Source organism: Peromyscus leucopus, chromosome 2, assembly GCF_004664715.2.
Source record: "Peromyscus leucopus breed LL Stock chromosome 2, UCI_PerLeu_2.1, whole genome shotgun sequence".
NCBI classification, from domain to species: Eukaryota; Metazoa; Chordata; class Mammalia; order Rodentia; family Cricetidae; genus Peromyscus; species Peromyscus leucopus.
In genome coordinates this window covers 61,620,780-61,647,542 of record NC_051064.1, presented here as the reverse complement: position 1 = coordinate 61,647,542, position 26,763 = coordinate 61,620,780, and the positions used below count along the sequence as shown (strand labels likewise).

At 47.5% G+C, this 26,763-nt stretch overlaps 1 protein-coding gene across 1 annotated transcript in view; it reads left to right on the top strand.

Moving 5' to 3' along the window:
* Nucleotides 1–26,763, top strand: part of Snx30 (sorting nexin family member 30) — a 103,146-nt gene that overhangs the window by 1,132 nt on the left and 75,251 nt on the right. The window lies entirely within an intron of this gene.

Here is a 26,763-nt window from a genome sequence, read left to right as displayed (position 1 = left end):
TGCTTTGAGAGATAGCAAAGTCCAGTGAGGAGGAAGAGACAGCATCTCCCCCGCCCCCATCGCCATTTCAGCTGTGACCAGGATTTTGAGCAGTGATCTGCGCTCCTGCTGCCACTTAGTCATGAGTTGTAGACATTCCAGTTGTTCTTAGCACTCGAGATCAGGGTTTCTTCCTCCTGCTAAAATACTAAATGAATTCTCTCCTTTCCTCAGTATTAATGGAATCGAGAGACTTACTTTTCTCCTTCTCTTAGATTGGAGGCCATATGCAAGGGTAACCATGCCCATGGGAGAGTATGACTTGATAGCCTCAAGCCCTCAGAATGACCAGGGAGTGATATACATTTCTAAAGCATAAGCTAATGAAATTGATGGATTGAACAGCTCAAAATGTGTTCTTGCATGCACGCCTGTCCCTCTGTGGTTATTGCTTTTTATAGATTTTTTAGATTCTATGAAAACATAGGCTTGCAAACCCTTTGCTTACGTTTGACATTCAGAAAGTGATTGTTGAATGCCTGAATGATAAATTTGTTTTTTTCTTATTAGCAGAGAAATTGATTTTTGATGGATGTCGAATGAGAGCTAAGGTTAAACCTTCAGTTGTTGTCTTGGTTCTGTGTAGGAAATGAAATTATTCTCTTACTGTTGCGTAACAGATTACCCCAGAATTTAGCATCTGAAAATACTGTCTGTGGGTCAGGATCCTGGGTGGGTCTGGGTTGGACCTTTAGGAGGCTGCCATCATCTGCAAGGCTGGATTGGGAGGGTTCTAACCTCCCTTCTAGGCTCATTCATGAGGTTCTTCACAGGCTACAGCATAGTAACTGGTTTCTGCCAGAGAAAGTGATTCAAGACAGCCCAAGACTCCAGCCAGCCCTATGTAACTGATCCCCAAAGTGACATACCTCTGCTGGATTCTATAGAGGGACACTGGTACATGGGGAGAGGGTGTGGATCCTAGGGAACACTAGGAAATGGAGATCCTTGTGACCATCTTGGACCCTGGCTTCTACAGTGTGTGTGTGTGTTGTGTGTTGCTCGGGGTTGAACCCATGCCAAGTGCTCTACCACTGAGCTATATCCCTTGCCTCACAGACTGCTATTTTAAATATTCGCTTATGTGCCACTCTTGGATAATTAATTCAGAAGTGGAGTCATTTTACTAATAAGTACTCTGGGAAGGTAAGTTCCCTGTCCCACTAAGATCTGGCTGGTTGGCAGGAAGTGAGGCCCATGTCTAATTATGGATGGTTTCCTCCACAGGATCTTTTCTTTGAAAGAGTCTTGAAGGCACTGTTATTAATTATTCAATATTTAATAAGTTTCCTAACAACTGTGGGGAGCATCTAAATGACACAAGTCTCAAGGGCCTGATTTACAATCAGCCACTTTTCCTTAGAGGCTAAGCATGGTAGTTTTTTCTGATTGGGAGTAATATTCTCTTATCTTGGCATACCTGTATTCTCATACATTTTTAAAAAGAGATTTAGTGTGAGTGTGTGTATGTGTGTCTGTGTGTGTGTCTGTGTGTGTGTGTGTGTGTGTGTGTGTGTGTCTGTGTGTCTGTGTGAATGGATGCTGTGTGTGTGCAGGTCCCCTCAGAGGCCAGAAGAGGGTGTTGCTTTGCCTGGAGCTGAAATTACAGGCTCTCTGACCTCCTGACAGGGGTGCCGGTAGGTGAACTCAGATGCTCTGGAAGAGTAGGAAGTACTCTTAACTGATGAGCCATCTCTCCAACTCCTCCACTCCACCCCACCCCCCAGTCTAGCAAGCCCCAGAGGTGAGGGTGGTGGGAGGAAAGCTCTCCTTGCCCATGCTTGCCTTGTCGGGGTAGCATGCGTGTTGTTGGAGGTCAAGTCAGGTCCTGTGATCGGTCTTGTGAGAAGAGACCTTTCCCCTGCCTCTTTAGCCATTGGGATTTTCATCCTAGATGACAAGGATTTAGGGTTGGTTCTGGCTAAGGGGCATGAAGGTTTTGGCAGGCTGAACACAGTGCCAGGTTATTGTGCAGGGCCAGGTTGTTGTAGAGCGGGTAGTTGCCTTCTCGGGCTTCAGATGGTGTCTGTCATCATGAGTCTAGCTGTCACTTCTGAATGGCCTTTTTGGTTCTGGGGTAGGAAAGAACGTGGTGGATGCTCCCTTATCAGCTTCTCACAGTGTCCAAATTGTGGAACAGTGGGAAGAATTATTGTCCACCAAGGGCCAGATGGATGAATTCTTCTGATGCTAGCTAAACCCCTGGGCCTTATACTACTTCTTTTTTTTTTCTTCTGCCAAAAATGTAAATAAATAAACTTGACCTATTTCTCTTCTTTTTTCCCTTTTGTCCCCATATTCTGAGCAGTTCTCCTGTGACTCAGCCTCCTACTTGAGTGTGCATTCTGGAACTGAACACTTAACCCTTTCAACCCCCACTGGTTTACACTTCTCACCACATCCCACCCTCTTCACTACCTACTTCCTGACCCTTCCTGCCACCAAGGTGTCTCTTCCTGCCACCAAGGTGTCTCTTCCGTTTACATTTCATTCACTGGGTGTGGGAATACAGATCTTCCCCTTTCATCTTTGATTCCTTTTTTCCCCTTTAAACCTTTAACCTTTAAACCCAGTGCTATAGAATGAACTCTAGGACAGAACATCCAGGAGACCCTATCTTAAAACAAAACACAGCAGAAACAACTAATAACAATAACAAAGACACATTTTAAAGAAAGCCAGCTAATATAGTGGATCAAGCAAGCGATTTCCAGCTCGGCAGCCTGGGAGTCCAGCTTTGGCTTCTTTCTCCTCAAGACCCTGGAATGTCCCCCGGGCACTCAAAGTAAAGGCCAGTGTTCTCAGGGGTCCTTCCAGGCCAACGTAGTCTGACCCTTCCCCTGACCCCTCCAGGCTGTTCCCTGACTCACCCTGCCTTCTGTAGGCCTCTCCTCCACCGTGCCCTCTACCTTACATTTATTGCAGACAACCATTTGTCACCTCCCTCCTTTCCTGAAGTCTATTCCAGTCTCAGATTCTCAGAAAGTCCTACGCAAGTCCCGTTCCCAATAGCTGGTGGTCCTGAAGACCCCTTCCCACCCTGCTTTCTTCTTTCCGGAGCATCTGCTACATAACACAGTGCGTACTCGGAGAACAGGGGTCTTGCTGGGTTAGTGAATAATCTTGTGTTCCCAGAAGAGTGTCTGACCGCCTCACATATTTTCAGAATGAACAAAAAGGGTGAATGAAGAGAATGGGAATGTTGCTCAGTTGGTTGAGTGCATGTCCTAGGCCTGGAGTTCAGTCCCCAGCAACGTATGAGCAGGGCACGATGGTAGCACACACCTGTAATCCCCTGGGAGGAGAGGCAGAAGAATCAGGAGAGTTCAAGGCCAGCCTGTCTTTAGAAAAGCAAGGCATGGAGGTCGGGGAGATGGCTCTGTTCATAGCGTGCCTGCTCTGCAAGCGTGAGGACTGGAATCGGGGTCCCCTGCACCCCCTTAAAGCACGGTTGCACACATCAGTAACTGGGAGCAGGCCAGGAGTATCTCTGGGACACATAGTCAGTCAGTCTAGCTGAACCAGTGAACTTCAGGTTCAGCAAGAGACTGTCTCAAAAAGTAAGATGGAGCTTGCTTCATGTGATGGGGCACACCTTTAATCGCAGCGCTCTGGAGGCAGAGACTAGTGGATCTCTGAGCTAGAGGCCACAGCAAAAGGAGGGGTCGGCATGATTGAGGACACTTGCTGTTGACCTCTGGCCTCCGAATACTGTTGCACACACACCATGTACATGTGTTATGACATTATGTTTGCCTTTTTTTTTTTTTTGAGACGGATCTTGCTATGTAGGTCTACCCAGCTGGCCTTGAACTCAGTGATATGCCTGCCTCTGGTTCCTTGGCATTAAAGCGTGGCTCATCACATCTGGCTATTATTAGTCTTCTTCCCCCCATCCGTGTGTGTGTATGTGTGTGTGTGTGTGTGTGTGTGTGTGTGTGTGCGTATCAAAAGAACAACTTTTTTGAGTCCATTCTCCCTTGACTTGTTGAGACAGGGTTTCTTGTGTCTATGGTGCTACTTGATCCTGGCTGGCCGGCCCGTGAGCTCCTGGGCCGTCTCCTGTCTCCACCTCCCGTCTGGAGATGGGAGTGCTGCCATTAGAGCTGGACACCATCAGGCTTTCTTGAGTGGGCTCCTGGGGATTTAGTTCAGGTGGTCAGCTCGCGTAGCAAGCGCTTTTACCCGCCAAGCCATTTGGTTGGCCCCTAGTTACGGTTCTTTTAAAAGGACATACAATTTAAAAAAGCAAGCTGGCCATAGGAAAACGTCCAAGCTTCCTTACTGAAAAGACCCAGATAATTTGGCTTCAGGTATGGCTAGAGAAGGTGGTGCTGATGTTGGGAATCTGCTACTTGCAACAAGCAGAAAGGGCCCCGCTTCCTGATAGTCCGGGCAGAGCTCTGGCTGGTGTCTCGGCTGGAAGTGGGTCAGACACCCACACCCGTGTTTGTGCCCGATCAGGCAGAGCTAGAGTTCAGTTGCCTTTGGATTGCGGGACTTTTGAAAGTGGACATACAAATTAAGTTTATCTAAAACTGTGCCTGCAGACTGTGAAGAGTAACATATTATTTTCGTCTCAGACAGAAACCAGGGAGGAATGATGCATATTTTCTAGCCTTGTGGCTTGCTCTCCGCTAGCTTTCTTCGTCTTCTTCTTCTTTTTTCACCACAGAGAAACTACACATGGTTTCTCTGTGTAGCCCTGGTTATCCTGTAATTCACTCTGTAGACCAGGCTGGCCTCAAACTCACAGAGATCTGCCTGCCTCTGCCTCCAGAGCGCTGGGATTAAAGGTATCTGGCACCACATCTGATTCATTTTTTTTAGTTATGTTGGAATCAAAGGTGTTCACCATCATGCCTAGCTTTGTTCCAAAACTTTACAGAGTGTACTGGCTAACCCTCTCAGATTTTGGGTGATTTTGGTGTCTCCTAGCGTTTAGAATTTCAGAGTTTCAGGTTAGGGATGGTCGACGTACAGTAGCTACTGTGCTGTAGAAGATGCTGAGCACCCCACTTGAAGTGAGAACAGTGGGGTGAGACAGGTCATCCAGCAAACGTAGCTGCTGAACAAGCCTGGTGACCTTAGTTCAATCCCTTCACCACACAAAAGTCAGATGTAATCCCAGCAGCCCTCCAGTGACACAGGAGGCAGAGGTGACCAGAGAAGAGCCTGGAAGCTGGAAGGTCAGCTAGCCTGGACTGCAAAGAGTGGCAGCCACAGTAGAGGCCCCGCCTTAGCATGGGGAGTGAGAGAAACAACTCCTGAAAGTTGTCCTCTGACCTCCACACCATAGAACACACACACACACACACACACACACACACACACACACACACACACATCTTAGAACATCCTGTAACAAAATTTAGATTGGGAAATGAAGGCATTTTAACATAAAGGAGTTTGTCCCAGGCCACAAAAGCTTAGCTGTTAAGTGCTTGTCACATCCACTGGATCCGTCTGCTGATGTGTGTCCTTCTCACGGGACAGTGAACACTCCAGAGGCAGACTTCTGCTTGTCTTTGTCTATTCCGGAGCATCAAGCACAGAGCTGGGTACATGGCTGCAGAGGTAAGGGTTTGGAAGTACCTGCACTTGGCTGCACAGATGTGCCACATGCTTTCTGGCCTCTGTCAGTTCTCAAACAGGACCCCTGAAACCTTCCCTGAATAGCCCTGGCTCCCCACTCTGCCCCTCTGTGCACACAGGAGAACCCACATAAATGTCGTTAATTCTTATTTGCTGCTCTGGTGGTCCAAATGAAGGACTCTGTAGCTAGCAAGTGTCAGTGCTCATAGACCACCAGTGTCCCTTGGCCAAGCTGATGTCTTTTGTGCTTCCTTTGCTTTGAGAAGCTCTTGTCTGTCATGGACATCTGTCTTCCCTACAGCCTCCCCTAGCCCTCAATTCCCAGGCCACTATGGCGTCTTGCCATCCCTTATTGTCAGTGCCGTCTGTGCCTAAGTTCTTTTTTCTTTCTTTCTTGCTCTGCAGCCCTGGCTGGTTTGGTTCTTGCTGTGTAGCCCAAGCTAACCCAGAACTCCCTGCAACACTTTTTGTCTAAGCTCCGACCTCAGCCTCTTCATCCTGTACTCTCAATTCCATTCAGACTACGGTGATTGCTCATCTGAATGAAGTTTCCCAGGGCAGCGTTCATTAGAGCAGGTTTTCAATAGTGACCTTTGGACAACCTCTGTCCTTAAATAACTCATGACGCCACATTCTAGTCATCTGAACACATCACTAGCACCTTCACTTCCTGTCTGAATCCTCGTCCTCAGGGAAGGTACAGATCATCTCCAGTCCCTCGGGTTGCGAGGCCAGTACTGTGACTCCACCAACTAGAGACAGTTGAGTACTTCCTAATCCTTCCTCCCCAGGCAACAACTCCAGTCTCGGCCAAACGCCTTCCTATCTGACCTTTCGTTGCCAGACTCTCCTCATCCCAACCACAGAGCACAAATTCTCTGACTCAGTAACCCAGTAGCACTGGCTAATACTTCCCCAAATCAAAAAAGACCAAAAAAATTAAAGGAGCAAACGGACCCTCGAACCTTCCTGTCGCTGCACCGAGAGGGTCTCAGCCCTTTCCACCCACGTCCTCTCTGACCGGTCCCCACCTGAAGGTGCTCAGAGGCCATTTGCTTGCTTTTGACTCTTGCTCAGTCATCTCCTGCCAGCACAGTTCTTCTCCACCTTGAGAGCTCTGCTTAAGCTACTTCCTCGGCCGGTGCTTTCCTCACACCCCACTTCATCCCCGAAACCCCCTTGAGCTCAAGGACCAGATGAACCTACGCCCCGCTAGCAGACAGACATGCAAATACCTCAGTAGTGGGACTGACCAATAAGAAGCGCTCACTACCGTGTTGACACTCCCCAAGTGAAACTCAATTCTCACTTCATATTTTCAGGTGACTTTTTTTTTTTTTCCAGTTTTATGTAAAGCGGTATCAACAGAAGGAAATTGGCTCCTATAACCAGGAAGTCACGCTAGCTGCTGGCCCAGCTGGCTCTAGCATTCAAATGATCTTGCCCCCCTTTCTCTCCTACTTTACTCCCCTCTGGCTTTATTTTATTATTTTATTTTATTTTATGTTGAGGTAGGGTCTCACTATGTAGCTCTATCTATCCTAGAACTCACTTTGTTGGCCAGGCTGGTCTTGAATTCACAGAGCTCTGCCTACCTCTGCCTCCAGAATGTTGGAATTAAAGGCATGTGCCACATCATACCTGGCTTGACTTCATTTTTAGGCAGGCACTCTGTGCATTATGAGAAACAATTGCTCCCAACCTAATAGAAAGGTATTTTCCTCTGTATGTGACAAATCTCAGGAAAGACTGGTGGGCTCCCCTACATCAGCTGCCCACCGAGGACCATATTTTGGCAGTAGAAGACACTGATGAGAGACCAGAATGCAGGATGAAGACAGAGGTCAGGTCTCTCTCCCCCTGCCCCTCTCCTTTTCTTCAGAGTGAAGCTGGCTAGGCTGCTATCCAGGGCTTCTTTTGTGGCCCCAGGTGTAGGGGCACAGCGGTGCTGCCCAGCTAGGGTTCACAGAAGTGACCAGTTTCTACTAAGATCAGCTTCTCCACTGCCCCTCCAGTCCTGAGGACGATGGGAGCGTCCTGCCTCTGCTGCTCTTGATGACCTCACCACGCCCTGCTTGGCTCCTCACCTAGACAACTAATTCCCTGCCCTACAGTCCCACAGATTGAAGGACCTTAGTAGTTCTTGTTTCAGTTGGAGGACAAGTGATAAAGAAATCACAATGAATATACAAAAATGTGGAAGGAAAACATAGAGGAACATATTAAGGATTAAGAAAAGCTTCCTTAGCACACTGTGAATTCCCTTGATCTCACATCAACCCTGGGATGGAGGTCCCCTTGACCCTTTTCACAGGTGAGGAAGTATCAAGACCATATTAGTGGAGCTGAGAGTCAGAGCAAGCACCTGGCTCCGGAGCACACTAACACAGGAAGCCAAGGGCGAGGGCTTGGAGCTCAGGGGTTCTCGGTAGGTCGGTGGAACTGCAAAGGGCCACGTGAGATAAGGAGCGGGTAGTATTTACTGGATTTAGCAATAAGGAAGTCATGGAGGACCCTGAATAGCAACGTCACAAAACCAGATAACAGGAAGCTGAGGAGTAAGCCAGAGGTTACAAGTAGAGAAGACAGCGGCACGCCTTATTTCTAAATTGGTTTGCAGAGAACAGTAACAAAAATACATAATACACACACATATATACCCATATACATATACACATATACACACACACATATATATCCATATACATATACACATATACACAAATAAAAAAAAAAAAAACACACAATAATATATACATAAACATATACACACATATATATCCATATACATATACACATATACACACACATATATATCCATATACATATACACATATACACACACATATATATCCATATACATATACACATAAACATTAAGTATGAGATGGAGGGACAGATCACCACGGAAAGATGTTCTTGACTCTTCCTTTGATCATGTTCAGATGTAGATGGAAATGAGCCCATTGGGTGTGTGCCCTGCCAGCTTTGTATGACTACAGTGGAATTCCCAGGGTCAACTCATTTTATCAGAAAAGATTTAAGCTGAGAGTGTAGCCCAGTGGTAGATTGCATACATGCAGTATGCAAAGCTCTGGGGGATCAACAACCAACCAACACACACACACACACACACAACACAAAACACACACACACAAACACACACACACACACACACACACACACAAAATCACGCACGCACGCACGCACGCACGCACGCACGCGCACATTTACTGAAGTTTTGGAGGTTCAAGGGCACAATGCCTCTATTATCTTACTGTGCAGGACTCAGAAAACACAAACTAGAATTCCGAAATCTTTCCAAAGGTGGGAGTCTGCCCCAATCACCCTCTTATTACAGTTTTTTTTTTTTAAATTAGTTAATTAATTAGGTTTTTTGTTTTTTGAGACAGGGTTTCTCTGTGTAATAGCCCTGGCTGTCCTGGAACTCACTCTGTAGACCAGGCTAGCCTTGAACTCAGAGATCCGCCCGCCTCTGCCTCCCGAATGCTGGGATTAAAGGTGTATGCCACCACCACCTGGCTCTTAAAGTTCTTACCATCTCCTAGTACTACCAGTCTGGAGGTCGAGTTCTCAACATCTGGACTTTGGAGGTTGGGGAGACAAATCCTATTCAGACTATAGGGGAGGAAGACTCAGGTGAGGAAGAGGATCTCTCCACGAGTGGACTGTCCCAGGATTGGCCACATGAACTCCTCCATGAAAATGGGAAGAAAGGGAGCTGCTCATTCAGACTGTATAATTTCCTGAAAAGTTCTGTCCTGTGGCGTCTCAGGTGTGGTTGAGATCATTGACAGAATAGGAAGGTAGAAAAATGGAAGAAAGTGTGGGCAGCAGGCTGGAGGTCAGCCGTGGCCATCAGGAGCTTACTGTGGAAACAAAAGACAACCCAGCACCAGAGAAATACGTGGGATGATGCCCCAGGTGCCTCTGCTCTCTGGACCTTGGGGAAAGACATAAACAAGTAGAATAAAGCAAGGAGACTGAGTGAAACGTGGCAGTTGTTGAGGTGGGCCTCATTATCTAAAGTAGATGGGGTAGAGTGCTTGCCTAACATTCAGGAAGTCCTTGGTTTGAGCCCCATAAACAACCATGGGTGGTGGTGCACCCCTGTAATCCAAGCACTCTGGAGGTAGAGAGAGGAGGATCAGAAGTTCAGGGGCAGCCTCAACTACATAGAGAGTTTGAGGCCAGCTTGGGCTACATGATACCTTGTCACAAATAAGCAATAATAAACAAATAAATAAAGCAAGTAGAGGTGTTGGAGATGCAGCTCAGGGGCCAGCACCAGCACCTCTTAGGTCCTAGGTTCATTCTCTCGCACCACAAAAGAGAACCAAAATAAGAAGGAAGGAGCGAAGGGAAAGCGGGGTCGGAGAACCATTGTTGTCTGTTATCACTGACTCAGAGTGGGAGAGCAGGAGGTAAGGCAAGAAAACTCGGTCAGTGGAGGTCAGCAGAGCCACGGTAGGACAGTGTGGTGGGAGTCCCTGCCATCCACCGTGTGTTTCCGCTGGGCCCGGGTCAGAGGAGCACAGCTTCTCTCTTGTTTCTGTCTCCTCGTAGTGTGTCTTCCTCTTCCCCTAAAGCAGCCTTCACCGTGTGGCGGCTTGTCCACCGTGTGTCTCATCTCCAGGCTGGGTTCAGGGCAGTGGCTTTCTTCTGTTTTCCTTCTCTGCTCTATTCTCCTCCTCCTAGGAGCTGCTGAGATTTACAGCTTGCCTGTTCCGGAGGTTTTTCTTTAAAACTCTTAGTAAAATTGTCCTGGAGTTTAAAGAACAAGGAAAAAAAAAATCAAACAGTATGGAGATTCCTAAAGGATTTAAAAGTGAGTTACCAGATGCCTCAGCCGGCCTTTTCTACACAGACATTCCATGCAAAGCAAATGAAAGCACCTCCTCTAAGATGCCAGCACTCGGGGCTACAGAAATGGTTCAACAGTCAGGATCATTCGCTGCTCTAGCACAAGACCCAGCTTTGGTTCTGAGCACCCACATGGTGTCACAGCTGTGTATAACTTCTGGGATCTGATGCCCCCCTTTGGCCTTATAGTGTACAATATGCACGTGGGGCACATACATACAGACAGACAGACAATGGGAGACTGTTAGTTTGACCCAGTCTGGTCTACAGAGTGAATTCTAGGCCATCCAGGGCTACAAAGGGAGACCCTGTCTTTAAAAGAAAGGAACATTTTAGATGTCTAATGCTTGGTTTAGGGATGCTAACTTGGTTAAAGTATTTGCAAATATTCCAAAATCTGAAACATTGGACCCAAGCCTTTCACTTAAAGGATGCCAGTGTTGTGTGTTGTTGCTTACAAGCCATTCTTGAGAGGAGATGTCTGTAATTTATTTGAGAACTGGAGAGGCAGGGAAGCGAGACCAGGGACCGCAGGGCAGAGGACGGTATGTTACCGAGCTAGTCTCCCGGAGCAGAGCTGGAGCTTTATCTCCCCCCCCCCCCCCCCCGAGCCTCTGCAGGGGAAGGGATAGGGCTGTCATTAGTCACTGGCTGAAGGTGGGGAGTTTGGGCATGAATTAACAGCACTTTTCAAACTGCCTAGTGGGAGACAGAGCAGGTTCAGCTGGGTAAACAGGCAGGCTGAGAAATGCAGGTGCTGGGCTTGGTAGGTAGACCAGAGGCTGCCGAGGTGGTCGAAACGCAGCCCACAGGTGAGGGCTGCAGTGAAATGTGCAACTGTCTGCAGGAAGTCTGCAATGAAAGTTACCATGAAGTGTCAGGGAGCGTTGAGGGCACCTGCTGCAGTTACCATGAAGTCTATGTGCAGGGAGCGTGCCCTGTCGGGACTGAGGGCACCTGCTGCAGTTACTGTCAAGTTTATGTACACGGAATGACGATGAGAGGAGAGGCTGCCACCAAGGGGGCTGGTTTTTGAGTCAGGAATTAAGTAGGTGATTTCCTAATGGACAGAAATAGGAAACTCAGCCCACCCTCTCCCCCCCAAAGTCCTACACGAAGTGTCACTGGGGAAATGCTGTGGGTGGTGGGACTGGAGAGGCAGCTAGGCGCATGCAGTTGAGAGCTGTAGTGGACAGTTAAAGCCGGCAGTGGGGAGGCCAGTCAAGCGATAAGGAGAGGGGAAGAGCCGGGCTGTTGTGTGGTTCTAAGCAAGGTCCTGGTGATCAAGCCCCCAACACGACTCTCCTGTATAGAGAACCTAGAGCTAGAGACAGACTGTTGGTGGTCGGGGTGCAGTTCCACAGGGAATGTGCTGGAGAGTTTTATTTGCTAGTAATAGGAATCCAGCTTCCATTAACTCCAGAAAAAAGGAGGGGAGCCTATGACATGACAGTCTTAGCTGGAACCTCTTAATGCCACTGAGGACAGGCCAGTCTCCCAGACCAGTTTCTTCCACTGGAAACGTGGCAGCTGTTGCATCCCACACATTCCACAGCTCTACACCAGAGTGAACGGAAAATGTCAAGGCTGCCTGGCTTGGGTCACATGCCAGATCAAGTGGACCTTGAGATGGATACACTGATTGGCTTAACTTGGGCCAGTCATCTGTGGCTGGGGAGGAAGTTGAGGGTATGGTTGGTCTTATTTAATAGCTGGGAGACACGGGTCAGAAATTAAAGCACCGGCTTCCTAAGGCATATGTGATTTTAAACAAGTTACATATTCTCTGGGAGGTGGTGGCGCACGCCTTTGATCCCAGCACTTGTGAGGCAGAGGCAGGCGGATCTCTGTGAGTTTGAGGCCAGCATGGTCTACAAAGTGAGTTCCTGGACAGACTCCAAAGCTACACAGAGAAACCTTGTCTTGAAACAAACAAACAAACAAATAAAATGTTATATATTCACATACTACAGAATTCATCCATGTATGTATGTATTTACTGAGACGGGATCTCTCTATGTAGACCAGGCTATCCTCAAAATTCACAGAGATCCACATGCCTCAACCTGAGTCCTGGGATTAAAGGTGTGCACCATCATGCCTGAGTATTTTATTTGTTTTTAAAGATTTATTTATATTTATGTGTATGCACATGTGTCAGTGTTAGGGTATGAGCATGTTCATGCAGGTGCTCATGGAGGTCAGAAGAGGTCCCTGAATCTCTGGAGCTGGAATTACAGCAGGTTGTGAGTCATCAACTGTGCTGGGAACCGAACCCAAGTCTTCTGTAAGGACAATATGTGCTTTTAATCACTGCGTTCTCTCTAGCCCTATTTATTGACTTTTAGGTAGAGTTTTACATGTTGCCCAGACTTTCCTTGAATTTTTGGGGCCAAGTGATCTTCTTGCTTCAGACTCTCTGGTATTTGGCACTATGGACACATGGCACTATGCCTGGCCACAAAAAATAACTTTTTAAAGTATACACCAAAGTAGTTTTCAGTATAATTATGAGATTTCATAAACATAATTATTACCTGATTCTAAAACATTTTCATGACCCCAGAAGACCCCTGAGCCCATACTCAGGCATTCTTTATTTTCCCTGTTCCCGGCCCCTAGCAACTACAAATTCTTGATTCTGTAGGTTTGTTTATTCATTTTTTTTTTTTTTTGAGACAGGGTTTCTCTGTGTAGTTTTGGTTTCTGTCCTGCATTTGGCCTCAAACTCACAGAGATCTGCCTGGCTCTGACTCCCGAGTGCTGGGATTAAAGGCGTGCGCTGCCGCCGCCCGATTCTGTAGATGTAGACACAGATGTTTCATGTTGGTAGCGTCATAGGGTATGTGGGCCTTTGCAGCGAGCTCCTGCCACTTAGTCTGATGTTCTCAAGGGTCATCCACGTCAGAGGTGTCGCTACTTCAGTCCTCTCGTGACCCAAGCGTCACAGTCCGACTGCCAAGTAGTTGACTATATTTAAGACGTGCAGCATGATGTGATGTTTATGTTATGTATCGTGAAATAACCACCATTGTCAAGCTATTTAAAATACCCATCACTTCATGATTCATTACCGTTTTCTTATGTAATGGGTGAGAACAGTTGAGATTTCAGCACATTTCAAGTACCAAATATTTATTGTTAACTGAGTCACCATGTTGCACATTAGGTCTCTACAAGTTACTCATGTTATAACAGGTGATGTTTTTCTTTTGACTAACACAACCCTTTCCCTCAACCCCTCTACCCCTGGCATTGCTCTGGCCCTTTTTGTAATCGTTTTATAAATGGCCCCATTTTCTCATCCTTTCATCAGCTGGTGGACATTAGGTTGTTTTCTAGGTCTATGTCTCTTTTTTTTCTTCCCAAAAGGATAGCAAAAGTAACCTACCCAATTTTCTATAATAGTTTTGGCATTTGACGTCAATGGTCATTTTAATCATTAAACATTAAATTAATTAATTCATTTTAAAAACTGTACTAGGGATTGAACGTGTGACCTCACCATGCTAGGTAATTGCTCCAGCCTTTGAGTGGTATTTCCAGTCTTCTTTTCACTTCTGTTTGTCCTTTTTAAATTTCAAAACCAACTCTAAGTTCCCTAGAACTCACTGTGTAGCCCAGGCTGACCCTGAACTTGGCCGTCCTTCTGCCTCAGTCTCTGCAGTAGCCGGGATTACAGGGTTTCCCCAACATGCCTACCTGATCACTTCATTTCCAGTGTACAATGGGATGGTCTTGAGTGCCTTGGTTTCTTCTCACCATCTTCACTTTGTACATGGACAGTGCAGTTGTGCTAAATACAGGCACATTGTCTGCGGATCTCAGAACACTGAAGAGAAACTGCCCTTACTACGTGACAGCTCCTGGTCCCTTCCTTTGCTCATTCCCCGGTGACCCACATTCTCTTTGTTTTTGTGAAGTCCCTTAAGACACTTCTTCCAGGATGTGATCAGACAGTATGTTTCTCTTTGTGGCTTGTTTTACTTAGCATCATGTCTTCAAGGATCGTCCATGTTGTAACATGTGACAAGACTTCCTTTTTGTTAAGGCTGAATAATATTCTGTTGGACATATCCACTGTATAGAGAGTATCCATTTATCTAAGGGACATTTGGGTGGCTTTTTGCCTCTTGGCTGTTTTGAAAAATGCTATATTGAGTGGGGCTGGGCTGGAGAGTGGTTACCAGTACCCGCGTGAAGTTTCACAGCTGCCTGTAACTCCAGTCCCAGGGCATCTGCAGCCCTTTTCTGGCCTCTGCAGGGACTGCACCCATATGGAAGATCCTTACGTTCTGGAAATGCCATGCATTTAGCACAGGTCGTGTCTCAGACATCCCAGTGAATGGCATCTTCCTGCAGTTATAACAAGGGCTGTAGGGTAACTGGTTTACCACGGAAGTAGAGGCCCAGACCGTCCCAGGCCAGCTGGGGGGGGGGCGGGCCGCGGTGTGTGCTGAGGAGCGGGCTTGTCCTGCGCCGTCAGCGTTCTGCTGGAGAAACTCTGCGGCAGCCTTCCCCGCACCATCTGCTCAGGCAGACCTTGTGCACGCACGCACGCCATGACTTTTGTCAGCAGTTGTAAAGGGCAGGCCGGCTTCTCGTTTGTTCCTCAGAATTTTGTACAGGCCTACCATGTGCTGTGTCTGAGGGATTCAGAGATGTGACCTCACAGGCTAGTCGCCCAGGCGGAGGAAGGACAGGACAGGCGAAAACTGCTGTGTAAGCTGATGTCGTCGATACACACAGTGCCTGGGAGGTGGGGGATGGACACCGTGATTTTTTTTTTTTTTAGTTAAGGAACTTTGAAAGTGAGGCACAGTTGACTGAGGGGGACTTGGGTGGCCAATCAGGTAACAACTGCATTTTGTATTTAAATTAATGGACAGTTTTGGAGTTTTACTGAGAATTTGGATGGTTGCTTTCTGGCTTGGTAATGAGAGTTCCCCCCTCATTTTTAGCCCTTAGATATTCGTATTTTCTCTCTCTCTCTCTCTCCCTCGTGTGCGTGTATGAAGGTTAGAGCAGAGTCTCCCGTGTTGCGATTAGGAGCTCTCCACTTGTGTCTTTTGAGATGGTCCCTCATTGGCCATAGACTGGCTGCCTGGCTAGTGGACCCCAGGCATCTTCCTGCCTCCACTTCCCCATCACTGGGATTACACGTTTGTGGCACCATGCCCAGCCTTTTGACATGGGTACTAAGGATCAGACTCAGGTCCATATGTTTGTACTGACTGTGCTAACTCCCCAGCTCCTGGCTGTTAGATTTTTTTTTTTTTCTAATCTGGTCAGTATTCATTACCAGGATATCCACATTTGGCTGTGTAGTGTGGGAGGCCCAGTGCACAATTCAAACGCACGCTTTCTTAAGCATGGGGGCTGGAGAGATGGCTCAGCGGTTAAGAGCACTGGCTGTTCTTCTAGAGGACCTGTGTTCAGTTCCCAGCACCCGCGTGCTGGCTCGCAGGCTTCTGTAACTCCAGTTCCAGGGAATCTGGTGCTCTCTTACAGCTTATACCAGTACCAGGCATGCACATGACACACATATATACATTTATGTATATAAATACCCACAGACATAAACTTTTGTTTTTGTTTTATTTGTTTCTTTTGAGACAGGGTTTCTCTGTGTAACAGTCCTGGCTGTTCTGGAACCCATTTTGTGGACCAGGCTGGCCTTGAACTCACTGAGATCCGCCTGCCTCTGCCTCCCAAGTGCTGGGATCAAAGGCGTGCGCCACCACCGCCCGGCCATAAAACATTTGAAAATATTAAATGTGTTGGGGTGGTAACAATAGGGCATCAGGCTCAGCATCGGGACACTTCTGAACACAGGGTCCTGTGCAGGTCACAGATGGCATGTCCGTGACGTAGGCCCCATGTGTCCTTGAGGACACTGGCTTCCCAGTCCAGTTAAGACATGCCTAGTCTGTGCTGCACTCCAGGTCTGTCCTCCTTCTATCCTGTGTGAGAGAGACAGCTGGATTGTCGGGGTTTATTTCCCCAGCCTTGTGACAGTGGGGGGGGGGGGTCATAAGATTCCTTCTGTAGCATTCCCCGTTTGTAGGAGAACTTAATACAGCCTCCCCAAGGCCCAGCTGTAGCCTTCTTGTTTGATGTGTGCCTGGTGGTCCTTCATTTCCCTAGCCTTGCTTCTGCTCTTTCCTGTTATTTTTGTCTCGTGTGCATCAAGGACACCTGTAGCACTAACCTTAAAAGGTCTTATTCATAAAAACAAACCTGAAGCCAGGTATTGGGGTGAACGCTGGAAGATCAGAGAAGCAGAACAAGCCACAGCTAACCTCACCTGGCCAACTTCTCAGCTGATCTTGTTTCCTCAGACTGGAAGCCTCTGAGTCCTCATCTAAAATGGATCTCAGCTGAACTGCTGCTCAAAAGCCTAAAAGCTTAACCAGCTCTAGTTCCTTTCTGCTTCCTGCCATCACTTCCTGAGATTAAAGGCATGTGTCACCATGCCTGACTGTTTTCAGTGTGGCCTTGAACTCACAGAAATCCAGAAGGATCTCTGTCTCTGGAATGCTAGGATTAAAGGTGTGTGTGCCACCATTTTCTGGCCTCTGTATCTAGTGGCTGTTCTGTTCTCTGACCCCAGATAAGTTTATTAGTGTGCACAATATTCTGGGGAACACAACACCACCACAGACATCCAATGTATGCTCCCTCATCCCCCTTACTGTCTCTCAGAGGTCACAGGTGTGCATCTGCAACCATTGCTAACACTCGGGGTGTCCTAGTTTTGGAGGGTGCCCTCTGGTGTCTTTTTCAGTGAGCTACCCTCTGGCATGGCTGCTGTCCCATTTCTTCTGACAACCACAAAAGTAAGCATTGAGAGGTGAAGTAACTTGTTCAAGTTACAGAGCTGGAAGAGGGTGAGGCTGGGATTTGAACTTGGGTCTGTTCAGCGCAGTGTCCTTCCCCATTGCCATATAGCATGGCCCCGAATCGGCCATCTTGCATTTCTTGTGTAGAGCGCAGTCTTCAGGCAACCCACCTGTGTCTTCTTGCATCGGCTCGCTCCTCTCAGCTGCGGGCTTTTGCCTTAAACTCACGGTGGACCTCTCTGCCTTGTTTCTGAGGCTGATGCCTTATGGTCCCCATCTCCATGGGCGCCTTGGATGAGTGGTCTCTGTGTACTGCTCCCATCTGCCCCGCCATCTGGTTCCTTCTGACTCAGTGTCACACCCACATCATCCCGGGCCTGTACAGGCAGCATGGCTCATGAGGTTCAGTAGTTTTTTTCTCCACCGTGGAATCCCGGCTACCAGAGCTGAGGAAGTGTGGACGTCATCTCTCATTTACCCCAAGCTCTTCTTTCTCAGTTCAGGAAACGGATCTATCAGCTGCTGTTAGGATCTTCACAGCCATGTTCTCCATCTGATGCTTAATGAAGACTCACCGAGTGAACCGACTTGCCATATTTGGCATCCACGTCGAGACCTATGTCTGTCTGTTTCCTTCAGCCAGGTCCTCATGTCCTGAGCGCTGCTAGTCAAATTCCACATTCCTCGAGGATTGCCTTGCGTGGCCATTCCCACCTGTGTGGACATTGTTAGCCAGCCTGGCTTTCTCTGGGCAGGGACCTGTTTATCTCTCGTCCCTCCTAGCAGACTGTGCTGCCACCAACTGATTTCCGCATGAGCTGCCGGCATGGGAAGTGAACTCTTGTTTCCAAGCATATGACAGTGTATTAGAATAACAGGAGAACGTGGTCGCAGCCCATCCCACTGTGCTGTCATAGCCTCAGATTGCTGCTGACACTGCAAGGAATGAATGGACACTGCAGGGGGGTGGGGGGCGGGGGTGGGGGAGGGGGCGTAGACTGTAAACTAGGAGCACTGGCACCACCTGAGGGACTGTTGGAAATTTCGAATCTCCCAATCTCAGACTGAGTTCCAGAGCTGCAGAATCAGTATCTGCATTTTGATCAGACCCCTAAGTGAGTTGTATGCATATCAAAATTTGAATGGGCTCTGCAGTGGTGGCGCACGCCTTTAATCCCAGCACTTGGTGGGCAGAGGCAGGCGGATCTCTGTGTGTTTGAGGCTAGCCTGGTCTACAGAGCAAGTTCCAGGATAGCCAGAGTTACACAGAAGGACCCTGCCTGAACCTTTACCCCCCTAAAAAAAACAAAATATGGATGGGGTGCTGGGTATGCTGGCACACATCTATAATATGAGTATTTGGAAGGCAGAGGTCTGAGGGTTATTAGCTTGACGCCTACTTGGGCTGCACAGCCAGACCTAAAATGCTGCTGCTCCTTCCTTCCTTCCTTCCTTCCTCCCTCCCTCCCTCCCTCCCTCTTTCCTTCCTTCCTTCCTTCCTTCCTTCCTTTCCTTCCTTCCTTCCTTCCTTCCTTCCTTCCTCCCTCCCTCCCTCCTTCCTCTCCTCCTTCCCTCCTTCCTCCCTCCCTCCCCTCCTGTAGGAACATTGTCTTAGAACAGGTTATGAGATGCAGCTGGGCACTCAGAGCCTCCGAGGAGCTCTTAGGCAATGGTGCTGCCTGGACCCTACCTCGAGAAATTTGGATCCCAGGGGTGCACGGTAGTGTAAGCCTGTGATCCCTGGGGAGGCTGAGGCAGGAGGATGTGAATTTGAAGCCAGCCTGGTGACACAGCGAGGCCTGACCTGAAGAAAAGACAGGACTCGGCACCGGCACACAGCTGCACTTCTCAAAGAGCCTGGTGTCGGGGTCCCTGCCCCTGCGCCCTCCAGACTCAGCCAAGCGTTCTTGTTGCTCAGCGTGGGCCCTGCGCCTCCGTGACCCAGTCGGGAACTGGTGATCCTGGGCTTCTGGGATGCTGCTGCTCTGGTCCTTTTGTATCTAGCTGACTGCCAGTTCTCAGCTTTCTTTGCTTTGTTTCCCTCAAAACACCAAGATGCTCTGGGACTCAGTCTTGTCATCTCTTATGTGCATAGTGTCCTACATCTAGCTTTATGACTCCCCACCTGTCACTGGGGAGTACCATCCCAAACCCTCTCCTAATTCTGGATGCTTCTCACTGACTCCTGACACCCAGACCTGTATCTCCCTGCGGGCTTAACTCCCCACTTACCCCGGAAGTGGGCAAACGGCTTCCTCCAGTCTTTTCTGTATCAGGATTGGCCCTCATATTTTTTTGATTTCTTAGGCCAACAAAAAACTAAAATCTTTGGAATGTTTTAGGATGATCCTTAGCTCTTCTCTCTTTCTCATCCTGGAAGTATCTGCAGCATCTGGTCACTCCTTACCACTCTACACTGCAGCTACCCTGGCCCAGGCAGCCTCATCTTTTGCCTAAATTACCCCTACTCCCTCAGGAGCCTCTTGGCCAGCCTTCTTGCTTCCAGCGTCCTCCCTTTCCAACAGCAGTCGGAGCGGTCCTTTCAAACAACAGACACGGAAGTCCCATCACGAGTTCACTTTGGAGACATTTCAGCCTCCCATCTCCGTCCTGGCTGCTCCCCACCTTCCACCCGCTGCTTCCTGCCTTGCCTCAGGTCTTTGACACTTTGTGTCCCCTCTGCAGAGCATCCTATCCCAGAGAGCAGTGTGGCTTAATTTGTTTATTTCATTTGGGCTCTACCTGTAGCAAGTAGTTTGTGGCTTCTCTTTCTCTGTTACCCATGGTCATCGGTGGCCCAAACATCTTATGTGGAAAGCTCCAGATATTCACAGTTTCTGAGTTTTTAAATTGCACTCCAGCTAAAGGAGCAAGTTAAAACCCAGCACTTTTCTGCCGTGTCCGGTCCAGCTCAGGGATGACCTCTGACTCAGGATGTCAGTGCTAAACACACTGTCTTTTCCTTGGCTACTTAGTAGCCATCTAAGTTATCAATCCTTGTTTTACTTAAGATGCCCCCAGGTTAGTTAGTTTTGTCCTTATGGAAGGAGGAGTTTATTTCTGCTTACAGTTCCGGAGGGTAAGACCTCATGAGGGCAGAGCGGAGGTAATAAGTGGCTGTCCTGGCAGCTGGAGCAGGAAACTGAGTGCTCACATCCTCAGTTGCTAAGCTAAGCATGAAGAGGGGAGAACGGGAAATGGAGCAGCAGAGTCTTTGACCTCTCGAAGCTGCCTCCAGGAACACTTTCTTCAGCAAATCTGTGCCTCCCAACCCCCCCAAACAGCACGGCTGACTGGGAACCAAGTCTTCAAACACTGGAACCATTCTTTTTCCAACATTACAGGCCGCAAAGTGCAAGAGTAGTGATGCCGGCAGTTTTATTAGAGCAGTTTGTTACGGTTGCTTCATTTTTCCCAGCGAGTGTTAATCTCCACTGGGCTCCATCCATAGACTAAACCGCCATGTTGTGTGTGTCTCAGCTCCAGCCTCCCTTCCCGTGCTTGCTGGGGGCTGGCTCTCTTGGAATGTACACCCCATAGGTAAGGGGTACACTGGTGTCTTTCTGGCCCCATTCTATCGCTTGCTACCCTACGGTATTTTGCTTAACAGCTTTTGTACCAGCAGATATTTTCTTTGGTACCTGTCTCTCCATTGCTATAAACCACTTAAGGAAGAGGGTTTTATTGAGTCAGTTTATTGATGCAGTTTCAATACATGAATAAAACCTAGGGTATAGGTACACAGACATTTGTTGACCCAGTAAATGAACATGTGCTAAGTGATGTCTCTATAAAGCTACTTGTTTCAATGTTATGTTTAATAGCAAAAGGACCTAAGTAGCAACCACTTGGGAGCTGGTTTTGTTTCCCAGGCTGGTCTGCAGCGTGGTCCAGGATGGCCTTGAATTCATAGCCATCCTCTTGCCTCTCCCTATCAAGTGATAGGATTACGGGCATAAACTGCTAGGCAGTGGGACCTGGGAGGATGAAGCCGATGAACGAGGTGCACTAAAGTCCCATGCAGTAGCCAACTTTATTCAGAGCCTCAGACAGTTTATACTCTGAGGGCTCAGAAAGGTCACGTGAGTAAAGTTTTCATGAGTCTGAGCTGTATACATTCACGAGGACAAGCTGCACATGGCAAAAAAGATGATTTTCCACAGAGGCATATAAAGGGTAATTTAACCATTTAATTGAATAACAACAGCAAGCAATAATGAGTGATCTGAAGTAAGCTCACACCTATCTGATACACCTGGGAGGAATATGAAAACACATTCCAAGGACAATTGTGTTTTGAAGAAACTGAGGTCACAAGACGTTTCTTGGAGTGTTTTCACAAGCACTCAGGATTCTCCTTGCATGACTCCTTTCCTGGACTGGGTTCCGACACTCAGTGGGTACGGTGCTTGCTGCTCAAGCACTAGGACATGAGATTGGTTCCCCAGCCCCCTTGTAACAAGCTGGGCATGGTGGCACATGCTGTAGCCCTAGCACTATGAGGACGGAGACAGGAGGATCCCAGGAACTCACTGGGCAGCCAGGCTAGCCCACATGGCTAGCTGCAGGTTCAGTGAGAAATCCTGTCGCAACAATAAGCTGGAGGATTTGAGTGTGCTGGAGAGCTGGTGTGTGACTTTAGGTGTTGTTGAAGGGTTTTGTACAACGCAGAGCTTATCTTTGTACTATTCTAGACTAGACAGCACTTTATTTGTGGGTCACGTGGGGTCTAGGTGTGATGCTGTGGCGCTAACATGCATCTGCTGCTCACATCTCAGCTGGTGATTTGAACCAGATGGCTATGCCTCCACCTTCAGGCACGGCTGTGTTGTCCTCCAGCCATTCTGACTCTTTCAGGCCCCCTCTACACAGTGTGTGAGCGCAGACCATGAGAATACTTACTGTGCACTGCCATGTCCCAAGAAGAGTTTCATCTCACTGAAGCCAGTGTGTATAGATGACTGTGTTTTCAGGTGTTGACCTTGTCCTGTTTGCTCCTTCATGTACAACAAACAGAAACACAGCATTTTGTTTCCAAGTTTGTGTTTAAATATGTGGCTGGCTAGAGAAGTCTTGCTACGGGCTTATTAGTGAACCAGACACATTTCATTTGTCCGGGGTTGTGATGTTGCAGTAAATGAGGGAAGAGAATCTGTTCACAGTGATTGACAGTGCAGCCAGGAGCCAAGTGGGTGATGTGCACGGGCTGCCCAGTGTTCTCTGAAGCAGGAAGTGCCTCTGTGATGTTGGGAGCTTTGCCTTGGAGAGATTGCTTAAAGGCTGTAAATGCAGGCTGGGCAAGCTACTGCAGGCTGGAGCTTTGGAGGTTGCCAAGAGAGTCTTGACAGCATCACTTACTGGCTGTCCCATCAATAAAAAGAGGATAATAATAATACCACTTACCTCATTAGGTTGTTCAGATAACCTAATGAGATTTGTAAGGTTCAAATGCTGTTTTTGTAAGTGATTTCTGCTAACTTCAGTGAATGTAATTGAAATTTTTTCTTTACTTTTGTTTTGTGTATGATGTGTGTGTATATGTGTGTAGGTGAAGGTCCTTATGGGAATTTGTTCTTTTCTCCTATGTGGATCCCAGGAATTGAACTCAGGTCACCAGACTTGGCAGCAAGTGCCATTTACCCACGAAGCCATCTTTTAGGTCCTAGGTGAACATATCTTATATGACTAAAGAGGTGTTTTTTTTTTTTTTTTTTTTTTTTGGTTTTGTTTTTGATAGAGCATCTTAACTCTGTGGCTCATGCTGGCCTTGAATTTAAGGTGATCCTTCTGCCTCAGCCTTTCAAGTTCTAGGATTGGAATTATGAACCACCATATCAGCTCTTTGCCTGCTCTTGATAGCTTCTGATAGTAGGTAGAGTGCATTGTACAGTGGATGGGATACCTTAACCATCCAGACATGAGTGATGAGAGAAAATAAGAATCGGGGCTTGAGAGACAGGCCAACAGTTAAGAGCATTGACTGTTCTTCCAGAGGACCCAAGTTTGATTCCTATAACCCACATGGCAGCTCACAGCTGTCTGTAACTCCGGGATTCAACGCTCTCTTCTGGTCTTCTCAGGTACCAGGCACACATGTGGTGCACAGACATGCATGTAGGCAAAAACACCTGTACACATAAAAATTATTAAATATAATTTAAGAAATGAAAGGAAGAATGCCTTCTGACCCAGCAGGGTTGTGTAGCAAATGCAGGTGGGGAGGAGACGAGGGAGATAGCTCTGTGGTGAGGCCCTCCAGGACCGTAGTTCAACAGAACGCCAGCAGTGTGGTGCGTGCTTGTCCTAGCACTGGGCTGTCGGGCCTACAGGTATTAGAGAGCAAGGTGGACACCATCCTGAAGAAAAGGAACGTGAGTTTGCTCTGTGGCCTCCATGTGCAGGTACACATATGCATGAGTACATCCCTCAACCTGTGCACTGGCCCACATCCACATTCTGCACCTCCTACAACACACACACACACACACACACATACACACACACCCAGAGAGAACAAACCCAGTTCTGCAGTGTGTATTAGTGGGGAGAAAATCCCAAGTCAGTTCCAAGAGTCATCTACTATGATGTTGAGGACAAATTGTAGGTGGTCTGGAAACTAATCATCCATCAGTGTTATCCACTCTTATGTTATGTTTACCCTACCATTGACCCAGTCCTGACTCTGATCTCTTCATGGCACACGTTTTCATTTCCTCTCCTTTATTGAGTTTTCATCTTGTGTCAGCAAGATTGAATTCCCGCCGGCTCGTTGAACGTGAAGTTGGCGGAAAGCAGAGGAGCCTTTTGATATGTGTGCTGCGCACCTTGAGGAAAGGCTTATGCCAGCTGGCAAAGGAAACAGAAGAGAGAAACCAGACTTAGGGAGTTCAGGTTCCGTTCACGTAGTCATTAAACATTTATCCAGTGGTGGTTATTGGCCGTGTGCTTACAGCCAGATCCCCATTGGACGAGCCTCTGCACAGGACTTTCCAGGTTCCCTTTCGTGTCTTCTGCCCCCATATTAAAGGTGAAGGTCTCAAACTAAAAATGGTATTGCTCCTGACTGATATTTTTATTGTCAGTATGCAGAAGAGCTATTTTGAAAATTTTACCTTGCATCTAGTGACTGTAGTCAATTCTCCCCAGTTCTGAATGCCCGCCCAGTCTTAGTTTCTTTTCTCCTGCTGCGATGAACAGGAGAGAAGGAAGGGCTGACTTGGACGTCAGGTTCCAGAGGGATGAGGACTCCACTGCCATCGTGGTGGGGTGGGCAAGCATGGCGGGAGGCAGCTGTGGCAGCTGGAACAGCAGGCTGAGAGCCCTGTCGTAAACTGTGAACAGGAAGCAGAGAGAGCCACTGGGAATGGCTCCTGGCTTTGAATCCTCAACGCCCGCCCCCGGTGACACGCTTCCTTCAGCAAGGCCACACCTCCTAAGTTTCCCCAAACAACGCCACCAACTCAGGACCAAGTGTTCAGATGCTCGAGACTGTGGGGGACATTTATCAATCAAACCACCACACTTGTCTACTTTGAAAATTCAGGGTAATCGCATTTGAAACCCATTGGTTTCTTTAATAATAACAATAATAATAATAATAATAATAATAATAATAATAATAATAAGTAAAAAACATGACTGGGTATTGTGGTGCATGTCTTTAATTCCAGCACCTGGGAGGCTGAGGCAGGTGGATCTCTGTGAGTTGGAGGTCAGCCTGGTCTACATAGCAAATTCCCACCCAACCAGGGCTACATGGTGAGACCATGTCTCAAAACAACAACAACCCCAAACAGAACAGAACAAAACAAAACCCTAAACCAAATTTGGTTTGGGCTGGAGAGATAAGTGGGTAAGAGATTTAGTGCTTGCCAGAGCATGGGAGTTAGCATCCTGGAACCCATATCAGGCAGCTCAAATGTTTAACTCCAGCTGCCCTCTGTCCTCTATGGGCAGCCCCCCCCCCCCACAATTAAAAACAAAATATTTTATTGCATTGGCCTGGACCTATGCAGTTCTTAGATGAGGTCATTCTTGTTAGGTCTGTCAAAGGGGCGTGCATTGAGTGTTTTCATTAGCTTTGTTTGCTACTAATTTCTTACTAATTTTTTCTACTTTTTTTAAATTGAAAAATTACTTTATGTGTGTGGGTATTTGCCTGCATATATATCTGTGCCCCAGGTATGTGCCTGGTGCCAATGGAGGGTAGGAGAGGGTGTTGGAGCCCCTGTAACTGGAGTTACAGACTGTTGTTAGCTACCATGTGGGTGCTGGGATCAAACCCTGACCCTCGGGAAGAACAGCATTTCTCCAGCCTTTAATTTTAAAAATATCAGGAAATGAATGGAATGGTTATGATAAAATGCACCATTTAGCATCTATTGATGTTGTGGATATTGTTATATTACTTGTTTTTTTTCTACATTAGTTAATTGACTAATTTTTCCCCCTGCATCAGTTAATTGACTAATTTTCCCCTCCCTTTTTTTGAGACAGGGTCTCACTATGTAGCTCTGGCAGTCCTAGAATTCTCTATGTAGACTGGGGTGGCCTCAAACTCATAGAGATCCACCTATCTTTGCCTTCTGAGTGCTGGGATTAAAAGCATGTGCCACCATGCCCAGCTGTCAGTTGATTTCTTGATATTGAGCTATGCTTACGTGAATACTTAGAATGCATCCTACTTTGCTTTGGATTTAGTTTGCTGATGGTTTAAAGTTTTCCTTATTTTTAGTGAGTGTGCATGCATGCGTGTGCATATGTCAGGGTATTTGTGCAGAGGTCAGAGAACAACTCCTGGGGCAGTTTTGGCCTTCTACCTTGTTGAGGGAATATCTGTCTTGTCTCTGCTATGCAGTATACATGCCCCCGGCTAACTGGCCTTTGGGCATCCTGTCTCAACTACCCATCACCATAGGAATGCAGGGATTGCAGATGGGCTGCTGCATCTAGCTTTAGCTTTGTGTGTGGGTTCTGGGATCATATTCAGATGTTCAGGCCTGTATGGTAAAGCACATTTATCCATGGAATCATCTCTCTGGCCTTGCTAATGCTTTGTATGAATTTTGAATTTATGTATGTATGTATGTATATATGTATGTATTTATTTATTTTTGGTTTTTTGAGACAGAGTTTCTCTGTGTAGCTTTGCGCCTTTCCTGGAACTCACTCTGGAGCCCAGGCTGGCCTTAAACTCGCAGAGATCCGCCTGGCTCTGCCTCCTGAGTGCTGGGATTAAAGGCGTGCGCCGCCGCCGCCGCCGCCGCCGCCGCCGCCGCCGCCGCCGCAGCCGCCACCACCCAGCTTGAATTTATTTTTTATTTTCTGCCCCCCCCCCATTTCCTGACTGGCTTGATTGATCAGGTTTGCTGTGTTCAATTTCCTTTTTCTCTGCGTTCTATTT